Here is a 10565-nt window from a genome sequence, read left to right as displayed (position 1 = left end):
CAGGAGAGGTCCCAGTATTGTTGCAGGTTTACAGTCTACGTGTCATTGCTAATTGCCATTGCTGAAATAGAAATAATAGGGCTGTCAGTGTACTTCAAAATCTGCAGTCACATTGTACTGTGTTATTATAGCTCACACAGAAACAGGGGAGGTCCCAGTGTTGCTGTCAGTCTACTGTCTACGTGCCATTGCTCCATTGCTAATTGTCCTTGCTGAAATAGAAATATTAGGGCTGTCAGTGTTCTTCAAAATCTGCAGTCACATTGTACTTTGTTATTATAGGTCACACAGAAATAGGAGAGGTGCCAGTGTTCTTGCCAGTCTACAGTCTATGTGCCACTGCTAATTGTCATTGCTGAAATAGAAATAATAGGATTGGCAGTGTTTTTAAAATCCCCCAGTCACATTGTACTGTGCCATAGCTCACCAAGAAATAGGAGAGGTGTCAGTGTTTAGTGCTGAAACAGAAATTTCAATAATAGGACTGGCAGTGTTCTTAAAACTCACAAGTGACATTCTACTGTGCCATAGCTCATACAGAAACAGGAGGAATGGCAGTGTCATTGTCACTCTCCAGTCTCAGTCATGGTGATCCATCCTTCTACGTCATGTGCTAAAACCTATGTTCAAGTGCATAGTGGTTTTAAGTCAGGGAAACAAAAATGTAAAACAAAAGCTTGTACCTTTTTAAAGAAAAAAACACCTCTCTAATAAAGGTGAAAGTTTACTATACAAAAACATAAATTTGCCAAAATGCCATTCTACTCATGCCCTTCGCATCAGCTAGCTCCCGTCTTTCAGTTAAATCCCAGCACCTGCAATCTACACTGTCATCATCATCACCCTCATCAGTCTGACCATCAACCTCACACAATAGTAATTCATTCCACTATAATCCACCATTACCGAAGTCTCTGTACTTTGATGTAATTGCCAGTAATGGCCTTCCCCATGGAATTTGTAGTTCATTTTACGACAGAGTTGTCACAATTTTTGGGCAATTCTTTTACACCAGACCAAATTTTAAAATGTTGTGCTGACTCATCTGCATCACCACTGGGTGTCTTGGGAAAGCTAAGTTTTTCCAAGCAGCAGTTGCCAAAGAAACTGAGAGAGGATGAGTCGTCGTGTCATGTACAACTTGAGCTGTCAGCTTGCTAACCAAGAGCTCATTGCATCTCTTGAAATCTGGGTCAGTCGGAAAGAAAGTGAATACATAGCTCTTAAACCTAGGATCATGTACAGTTCCCAAAATGTAGTGATCTGATTTTCCTTGTTTTGCACATCATTGCTTTGCACAAAAGGGACTTTACAGGCCAGGGTACTGCTGCTCTTAAGATTGCACCTAAATCAACCATTTATCGGATCATCAAGAACTTCAAGTAGAGAGGTTCAATATTTGTGAAGAAGGCTTCAGAGCGCCCAAGATCGTCCAGCAAGCGCCAGAACTGCCTGCTATTGTTGATTCAGCTGCGGGATTGGGACACCTTCAGTGCAGAGCTTGCTCAGGAATGGCAGCAGGCAGGTGTGAGTGCATCTGCACACACAGTTAGGCGTAGAGTTTTGGAGGATGGCCTGGTGTCAATAACGCCAGCAAAGAAGCCACTTCTCTCCAGTAAAAACATCAGGGACAGACTGACATTCTTCAAAAGGTACAGGGATTGGACTGCTGAGGACTGAGGTAAAGTCATTTTCTCTGATGAATCCCCTTTCAGATTGTTTGGGGCATCTGTAAAAACGCTTGTCTGGAGAAGAAAATGTGAGTGGTACCATCAGTCCTGTGTCATGCCAACAGTAATGCATCCTGAGACCATTCATGTGTGGGGTTACCTCGCAGTCAAGGGAGTGGGCTCATTACCAATTTAGGCTAAAAACACAGCCATGAATAAAGAATGGTACCAGAACATCTTCCAAGAGCAACTTCTCCCAATCATCCAAGAACAGTTTTGGGATGAACAATGCCTTTTCCAGCATGATAGAGCACCTTGCCTTAAGGCAAAAGTGATAACTAAGTGACTCAGGGATTAAAACATCGAAATTTTGGGTCCATGGCCAGGAAACTCCCCAGACCTTAATCCCATTGAGAACTTGTGGTTAATTATCAAGACATAAGTGGATAAACAAAAACCCACAAATTCTGACAAACTCCAAGCATTGATTAGGCAAGAATGAATGGCCATCAGTCAGTATGTGGCCGAGAAGTTGATTGACAGCATGCCAGGGCGAATTGCAGAGGTCTTCAAAAAGAAGGGTCAACACTGCAAATATTGACTCTAAACTTAATGTAATTGTCAATAAAGCTCTTTGACACTTATGAAATTCTTGTTATTTTACTACAGTATACCATAGCAACATCTGACAAACAGGTCTAAAGATACTGAAACAGCAAATTTTGTGTTATTCTCAAATCTTTTGGCCATGACCCTTTTGTTTCAGAGAGAAATCTTAAATGGAGGAGAGGAAAATCTTTGATTTTTCCTCCAAATTCCTCCATTAATGTTTTCCATATTTACATTGTAACATATTTCAAATTAAAACATTTTCTTTCAAGTTTAATGCAATGTAAAATCAATTGTTAATTATAATGTTTACAATTTGTCTCACATAATAAGGCTATGATTATTGATGGAGCTGGGTTAGGGTGCCATAGGTATCTTCTCTGGCTTGATTTACAGGAATCCCTTATGTTATCAGGACCCATGGGATAAGTATACTAATTAGAAGACAGGTTTCCTCTACATTGTTATGAAAGTATATAAAACACTGTTGGTTCTATAAAACTGGTCATAAATTTTGTATTCCTGCTGCTTAGACCCTAGAGTCTATTGAAAAGATTATTATCCAGTTTGTCCAAACACGTGGGTGACTGTGTTAGACCAGGCAGGTTGCTTCTAACATTACTGGAGCTATAAATGTAGCCAGAAGGGGCCTGATTCATTAAGGATCTTAAGTTTAGAAACTTTTTATTTCAGTCTCCTGGACAAAACCATGTGCAAATTAGTATTCTGTTTTGCACATAAGTTAAATACTGACTGTTTTTTCTATCTCTAAAATTTGTAAATATTGAGACACTAACAGAATATTTGAATGAATCTCTCCTGGTTAGCACCCTCCAACATCAGTCATTACCAGTTATATATATTGAAAAGCACACCAGAGCTGTAGTACCATAAGATAAAGCATTGACAAATATTTTACACAATGTAAAACAAGCTTGTCTTGTCAGAACACTGCCAAATTAGGGACACACAAGCTTGGTGGGAGATATTTTAAAGGAAAAATGTAAGCTTTATTGTCCCTAAGAAAGAACCACTGCTTGGAAGTAGAAGAGGCATTTTTTTAGGGGGAAAGCTAACAAATTCTGCGATTCCTTTGATAAAATGTTAGAAAATGCTACAAAAGTAAACTATGTATGTTTACTTAGAGTGAGGTATTAAATATACAGAAAGCACAAAGAGTTGATATTCTATTCATCTCTTACTTTTTAACTGATTAATAATGTTTTCAAAGTATTTTATGTACATCTTAACAAAGCAATTTATTTAATTTCAGGAGAAACAACACCAGCAGGATCCCCAGACTATATTGGTACAATTAATTTACATAAATAGCAACCATATTACAGCAGCATTTGTTTTTATAACAGTTAAGCTATTTGGTTTTCACATCCAGCAGTAGATACTTTAGTTAGAGCCAAAGTTAGGTATATTTTCAAAGAGGGATGTTAATGCTGCAATACCACCTAAGGTATTATTCCATAGACACTGCTACCGATGTTACTATATTTGTCCTCACTACGATTGGCCGAGACTTCTTTTTGTTATCTGTCCAAGGTGGGCACACTCTTGCAATAAAAGTGGAGGAATAACCAGCATGGTCTGTGTCAAACAATTTAGCCCACAAATACAATATTTATAAGAAGGGTGGGTGGGTATTTGGGTGCCACTTGAAACATATTTTCTGACCATTTGTAATGCCTGAGCAGAGGGTGATTCAGATGCATGCATTAAGGACAGACATAGAATGCTAGTTGACAGTAGCCATGGTAAAACAGAACAGCATAAAACACATCCGACACAAAGGTACAGGCAAACATAAGAAACAATAACCTTGCACCACAAGTTGGCACCCAACAGAAGGTTAATATCTGAGGGTATTCGTTCAGCTCCCCACTTGCTCAAGATAATTGAATTATACCTGGAAAGACAGGTGGGCAGAGTCTACGTTTCAAGTAATGCCACTTTTATTAACAGAGACCTAGTTCTATTCAGAAGGAAATAGTGAGCCCAGCTATCTTTACTGTTATCTCTAAAATTTGTAAATATTGAGACACTAACAGAATATTTGAATGAATCTCTCCTGCTTAGCACCCTCCAACATCAGTCATTACCAGTTATATATATTGAAAAGCACACCAGAGCTGTAGTACCATAAGATAAAGCATTGACAAATATTTTACACAATGTAAATCAAGCTTGTCTTGTCAGAACAGTGTCAAATTAGGGAAACGCAAGCTTGGTGGGAGATATTTCAAAGAAAAAATTTAAGCTTTATTGTCCCTAAGAAATAACCACTGCTTGGTAATAGAAGAGGCTTTTTTTTAGGGAGGAAGCTAACAAATTCTGTGATTCTTTTGATAAAATGTTAGAAAATGCTACAAAAATAAACTATGTATGTTTACTTAGAGTGAGGTATTAGATATTATTATTATTATTATTATTATTATCATTATTATCATTTATTTGTTAGGCGCCACAAGGTTTCCGCAGCGCCACACATAGTACAAACAGTAGACTATACAGGGTATAACAGTACAGAACAATAAACAAAAAGTACCAATACTTCAGAAACTCTAGGCAGGCAGATGCAATAGACACGGAGCAGAAGAACGGGTAAGGAGACAGGAGCGAAGAGGGCCTTGCTCATTCGAGCTTACATCCTAAGGGAGGGTTGACAGACCAGGCACAAGAGGAGCCGGTTGAGGCAATGGGAGAGAGGGGAGAATGAGCGGAGGAGATAGGGGTTAAGTGGATGGGTGGTAGGCTTTGAGAAAGAGGTGAGTTTTGAGTGCACGTTTGAAGGAGCACAGAGTTGGAGAGAGGCGGATGGAGTGAGGGAGGTCATTCCAGTGAAGAGAGGCTGCACGGGAAAAGTCCTAGATTCTGGATTGGGAAGAGGTGATCAAAGTGGAGGAGAGGCGACGGTCATTGGCCGAGCGCAGGGAACGGGCGGGAGAGTGATATACAGAAAGCACAAAGATATGATATTGTTATTGTATTGATATCTTACTTTTTAACTGATTAATAATGTTTTCGATGTATTTTATGTACATTTTAACAGAGAAATTTATTTAATTTCAGGAGAAACAACACCAGCAGGATCCCCAGACTATATTGGTACAATTAATTTACATAAATAGCAACCATATTACAGCAGCATTTGTTTTTAAAACAGTTAAGCTATTTGGTTTTAGCATCCAGCAGTAGATACTTTAGTTAGAGCCAAAGTTAGGTATATTTTCAAAGAGGGATGTTAATGCTGCAATACCACCTAAGGTATTATTCCATAGACACTGCTACCGATGTTACTATATTTGTCCTCACTACGATTGGCCGAGACTTCTTTTTGTTATCTGTCCAAGGTGGGCACACTCTTGCAATAAAAGTGGAGGAATAACCAGCATGGTCTGTGTCAAACAATTTAGCCCACAAATACAATATTTATAAGAAGGGTGGGTGGGTATTTGGGTGCCACTTGAAACATATTTTCTGACCATTTGTAATGCCTGAGCAGAGGGTGATTCAGATGCATGCATTAAGGACAGACATAGAATGCTAGTTGACAGTAGCCATGGTAAAACAGAACAGCATAAAACACATCCGACACAAAGGTACAGGCAAACATAAGAAACAATAACCTTGCACCACAAGTTGGCACCCAACAGAAGGTTAATATCTGAGGGTATTCGTTCAGCTCCCCACTTGCTCAAGATAATTGAATTATACCTGGAAAGACAGGTGGGCAGAGTCTACGTTTCAAGTAATGCCACTTTTATTAACAGAGACCTAGTTCTATTCAGAAGGAAATAGTGAGCCCAGCTATCTTTACTGTTATCTCTAAAATTTGTAAATATTGAGACACTAACAGAATATTTGAATGAATCTCTCCTGCTTAGCACCCTCCAACATCAGTCATTACCAGTTATATATATTGAAAAGCACACCAGAGCTGTAGTACCATAAGATAAAGCATTGACAAATATTTTACACAATGTAAATCAAGCTTGTCTTGTCAGAACAGTGTCAAATTAGGGAAACGCAAGCTTGGTGGGAGATATTTCAAAGAAAAAATTTAAGCTTTATTGTCCCTAAGAAATAACCACTGCTTGGTAATAGAAGAGGCTTTTTTTTTAGGGAGGAAGCTAACAAATTCTGTGATTCTTTTGATAAAATGTTAGAAAATGCTACAAAAATAAACTATGTATGTTTACTTAGAGTGAGGTATTAGATATTATTATTATTATTATTATTATTATCATTATTATCATTTATTTGTTAGGCGCCACAAGGTTTCCGCAGCGCCGCACATAGTACAAACAGTAGACTATACAGGGTATAACAGTACAGAACAATAAACAAAAAGTACCAATACTTCAGAAACTCTAGGCAGGCAGATGCAATAGACACGGAGCAGAAGAACGGGTAAGGAGACAGGAGCGAAGAGGGCCTTGCTCATTCGAGCTTACATCCTAAGGGAGGGTTGACAGACCAGGCATAAGAGGAGCCGGTTGAGGCAATGGGAGAGAGGGGAGAATGAGCGGAGGAGATAGGGGTTAAGTGGATGGGTGGTAGGCTTTGAGAAAGAGGTGAGTTTTGAGTGCACGTTTGAAGGAGCACAGAGTTGGAGAGAGGCGGATGGAGCGAGGGAGGTCATTCCAGTGAAGAGAGGCTGCACGGGAAAAGTCCTAGATTCTGGATTGGGAAGAGGTGATCAAAGTGGAGGAGAGGCGACGGTCATTGGCCGAGCGCAGGGAACGGGCGGGAGAGTGATATACAGAAAGCACAAAGATATGATATTGTTATTGTATTGATATCTTACTTTTTAACTGATTAATAATGTTTTCGATGTATTTTATGTACATTTTAACAGAGAAATTTATTTAATTTCAGGAGAAACAACACCAGCAGGATCCCCAGACTATATTGGTACAATTAATTTACATAAATAGCAACCATATTACAGCAGCATTTGTTTTTAAAACAGTTAAGCTATTTGGTTTTAGCATCCAGCAGTAGAGACTTTAGTTAGAGCCAAAGTTAGGTATATTTTCAAAGAGGGATGTTATTGCTGCAATACCACCTAAATTATTATTCCATAGACACTGCTACCGATGTTACTATATTTATCCTCACTACGATTGGCCGAGACTTCTTTTTGTTATCTGTCCAAGGTGGGCACACACTTGCAATAAAAGTGGAGGAATAACCAGCATGGTCTATGTCAAACAATTTAGCCCACAAATACAATATTTATAAGAAGGGTGGGTGGGTATTTGGGTGCCACTTGAAACATATTTTCTGACCATTTGTAATGCCTGAGCAGAGGGTGATTCAGATGCATGCATTAAGGACAGACATAGAATGCTAGTTGACAGTAGCCATGGTAAAACAGAACAGCACAAAACACATCCGGCACAAAGGTACAGGCAAACATAAGAAACAATAACCTTGCACCACAAGGTGGTACCAAACAGAAGGTTAATATCTGGGGGGATTCGTTTAGCACCCCACTTGCTCAAGATAATTGAATTATACCTGGAAAGACAGGTGGGCAGAGTCTACGTTTCAAGTAATGCCACTTTTATTAACAGAGACCTAGTTCTATTCAGAATGAAATAGCGAGCCCAGCTATCTTTACTGTTATCTCTAAAATTTGTAAATATTGAGACACTAACAGAATATTTGAATGAATCTCTCCTGCTTAGCACCCTCCAACATCAGTCATTACCAGTTATATATATTGAAAAGCACACCAGAGCTGTAGTACCATAAGATAAAGCATTGACAAATATTTTACACAATGTAAATCAAGCTTGTCTTGTCAGAACAGTGCCAAATTAGGGACACACAAGCTTGGTGGGAGATATTTCAAAGAAAAAATGTAAGCTTTATTGTCCCTAAGAAATAACCACTGCTTGGTAGTAGAAGAGCCTTTTTTTAGGGAGGAAGCTAACAAATTCTGTGATTCCTTTGATAAAATGTTAGAAAATGCTACAAAAGTAAACTATGTATGTTTACTTAGAGTGAGGTATTAGATATACAGAAAGCACAAATATATGATATTGTATTCATCTCTTACTTTTTAACTGATTAATAATGTTTTCAATGTATTTTATGTACATCTTAACAGAGCAATTTATTTAATTTCAGGAGAAACAACACCAGCAGGATCCCCAGACTATATTGGTACAATTAGTTTACATAAATAGCAACCATATTACAGCAGCCTTTGTTTTTAAAACAGTTAAGCTATTTGGTTTTAGCATCCAGCAGTAGACACTTTAGTTAGAGCCAAAGTTAGGTATATTTTCAAAGAGGGATATTAATGCTGCAATACCACCTATATTATTATTCCATAGACACTGCTACCGATGTTACTATATTTCTCCTCACTATGATTGGCCGAGACTTCTTTTTTTTTTTTTTTCTTCTTTTTTTTTTGACTAATGAAAATACCTATTTTTATTCACCACACTGTTGTTTAATTCACCACACTAAGCTCAGTGTTAAATACATTGGACAGAGCTTTTAATGCCTGTATCTACATAACATAGAATATAGATCTAATCGTTACTGGAGATTATATGATATTCCAAGTACAATTAAAAATTATAATCCTTTATAATTTATTACATTTTCTTTTCACAGATTCAGATGAAAAAGAAGGTAATTTGTTCTTTAATAAGTAAAGGTTGTTTGCCAGATTTATACATATATTATCAAAATTACTGTCAGATTGACATTAAAATGTATTATAATTTTATTTCAGAAAAAGGGCAAAAGAAAGATAAAGATGACAAATCAGGTACACTTTAATATCTGCCACATTTATATATATATATATATATATATATATATATATATATATATATATATTTACTGGCAAGTGTAAACCACAATTGTCCATGTATACAGAAAGCCCCTCGCAAGAGATAAGGGGGTAAATGTATCAAGTTGAGAGTTTTTCATCGGGTTTTTAAGAACCAATCAGATTCTAGCTATATTTATTTAGTAAATTCTACAAAATGATAGCTAGAATCTCATTGGTTGCTATAGGCAACATCTCCAATTCAAACCCGCCGGAAAACTCTCAGTTTCATACATTTACCCCAAGATGTAGAATGGCTATTATATTTTTTTAAGGTTAAGCATTTTGGTCTCTATGAGTTGCCATATATAATATTTACCTACTACATACAATGCAGCTCTGCTGTAAAACAGACTTTGGTGCATAGAGGTGAAGAGAGAGTGACACACAATTCACATGGTTATGACTAGTCTAAAAACCATCTATGTGTGTCCATGCTGCATTCATTTCCTGATGTGGCATTCTGACAGATGGCAGCACAAAGCAAAACAAGGAAAATATGAAGAGAGGATAGGAAATGCTCAGTTTTCTCTTCCATATGTGCCTCTGCTCATATATCGCTTTTGTGTTTATTCAAAAGAAATGTGCTTGCGGGACTATCACATTTATTGTAAGTGCAGATTTAGTACAACAGGCGCCTCTACTACTCCCCAACATAATTCTTGTTTTGAAATAAGGACCTTTGCTAATATTAAAATTTTCCAAAAAGTTTCAAGCAAAACCAGTTGAAAAATTGCTTCAGAATAAAATTATTGCTATAACATTGTATAACTTCAAATAAATGCATTTCTGGTAGTAAAAAAAAACTATGTATTGTTTGTTGGAAATGAGAGTCACTTAGAATATGGAATGATCAGAGATTCTTGTATTAAAAGATATGATGCTGCCCAACTGCACTAGATACTGCCAAGAACAGAAACAGGAGGGGCGTCAGTTTTCTTAAAAGTCTCCAGTGACATTCTACTGAGTTATAGCTCACACAGAAACAGGAGAGGTCCCAGTATTGTTGCAGGTTTACAGTCTACGTGTCATTGCTAATTGCCATTGCTGAAATAGAAATAATAGGGCTGTCAGTGTACTTCAAAATCTGCAGTCACATTGTACTGTGTTATTATAGCTCACACAGAAACAGGGGAGGTCCCAGTGTTGCTGTCAGTCTACTGTCTACGTGCCATTGCTCCATTGCTAATTGTCCTTGCTGAAATAGAAATATTAGGGCTGTCAGTGTTCTTCAAAATCTGCAGTCACATTGTACTTTGTTATTATAGGTCACACAGAAATAGGAGAGGTGCCAGTGTTCTTGCCAGTCTACAGTCTATGTGCCACTGCTAATTGTCATTGCTGAAATAGAAATAATAGGATTGGCAGTGTTTTTAAAATCCCCCAGTCACATTGTACTGTGCCATAGCTCACCAAGA

This window comes from Mixophyes fleayi, chromosome 4 (genome assembly GCF_038048845.1).
Source record: "Mixophyes fleayi isolate aMixFle1 chromosome 4, aMixFle1.hap1, whole genome shotgun sequence".
NCBI lineage: Eukaryota > Metazoa > Chordata > Amphibia > Anura > Limnodynastidae > Mixophyes > Mixophyes fleayi.
Note: the sequence above shows the minus strand (reverse complement) of the source record.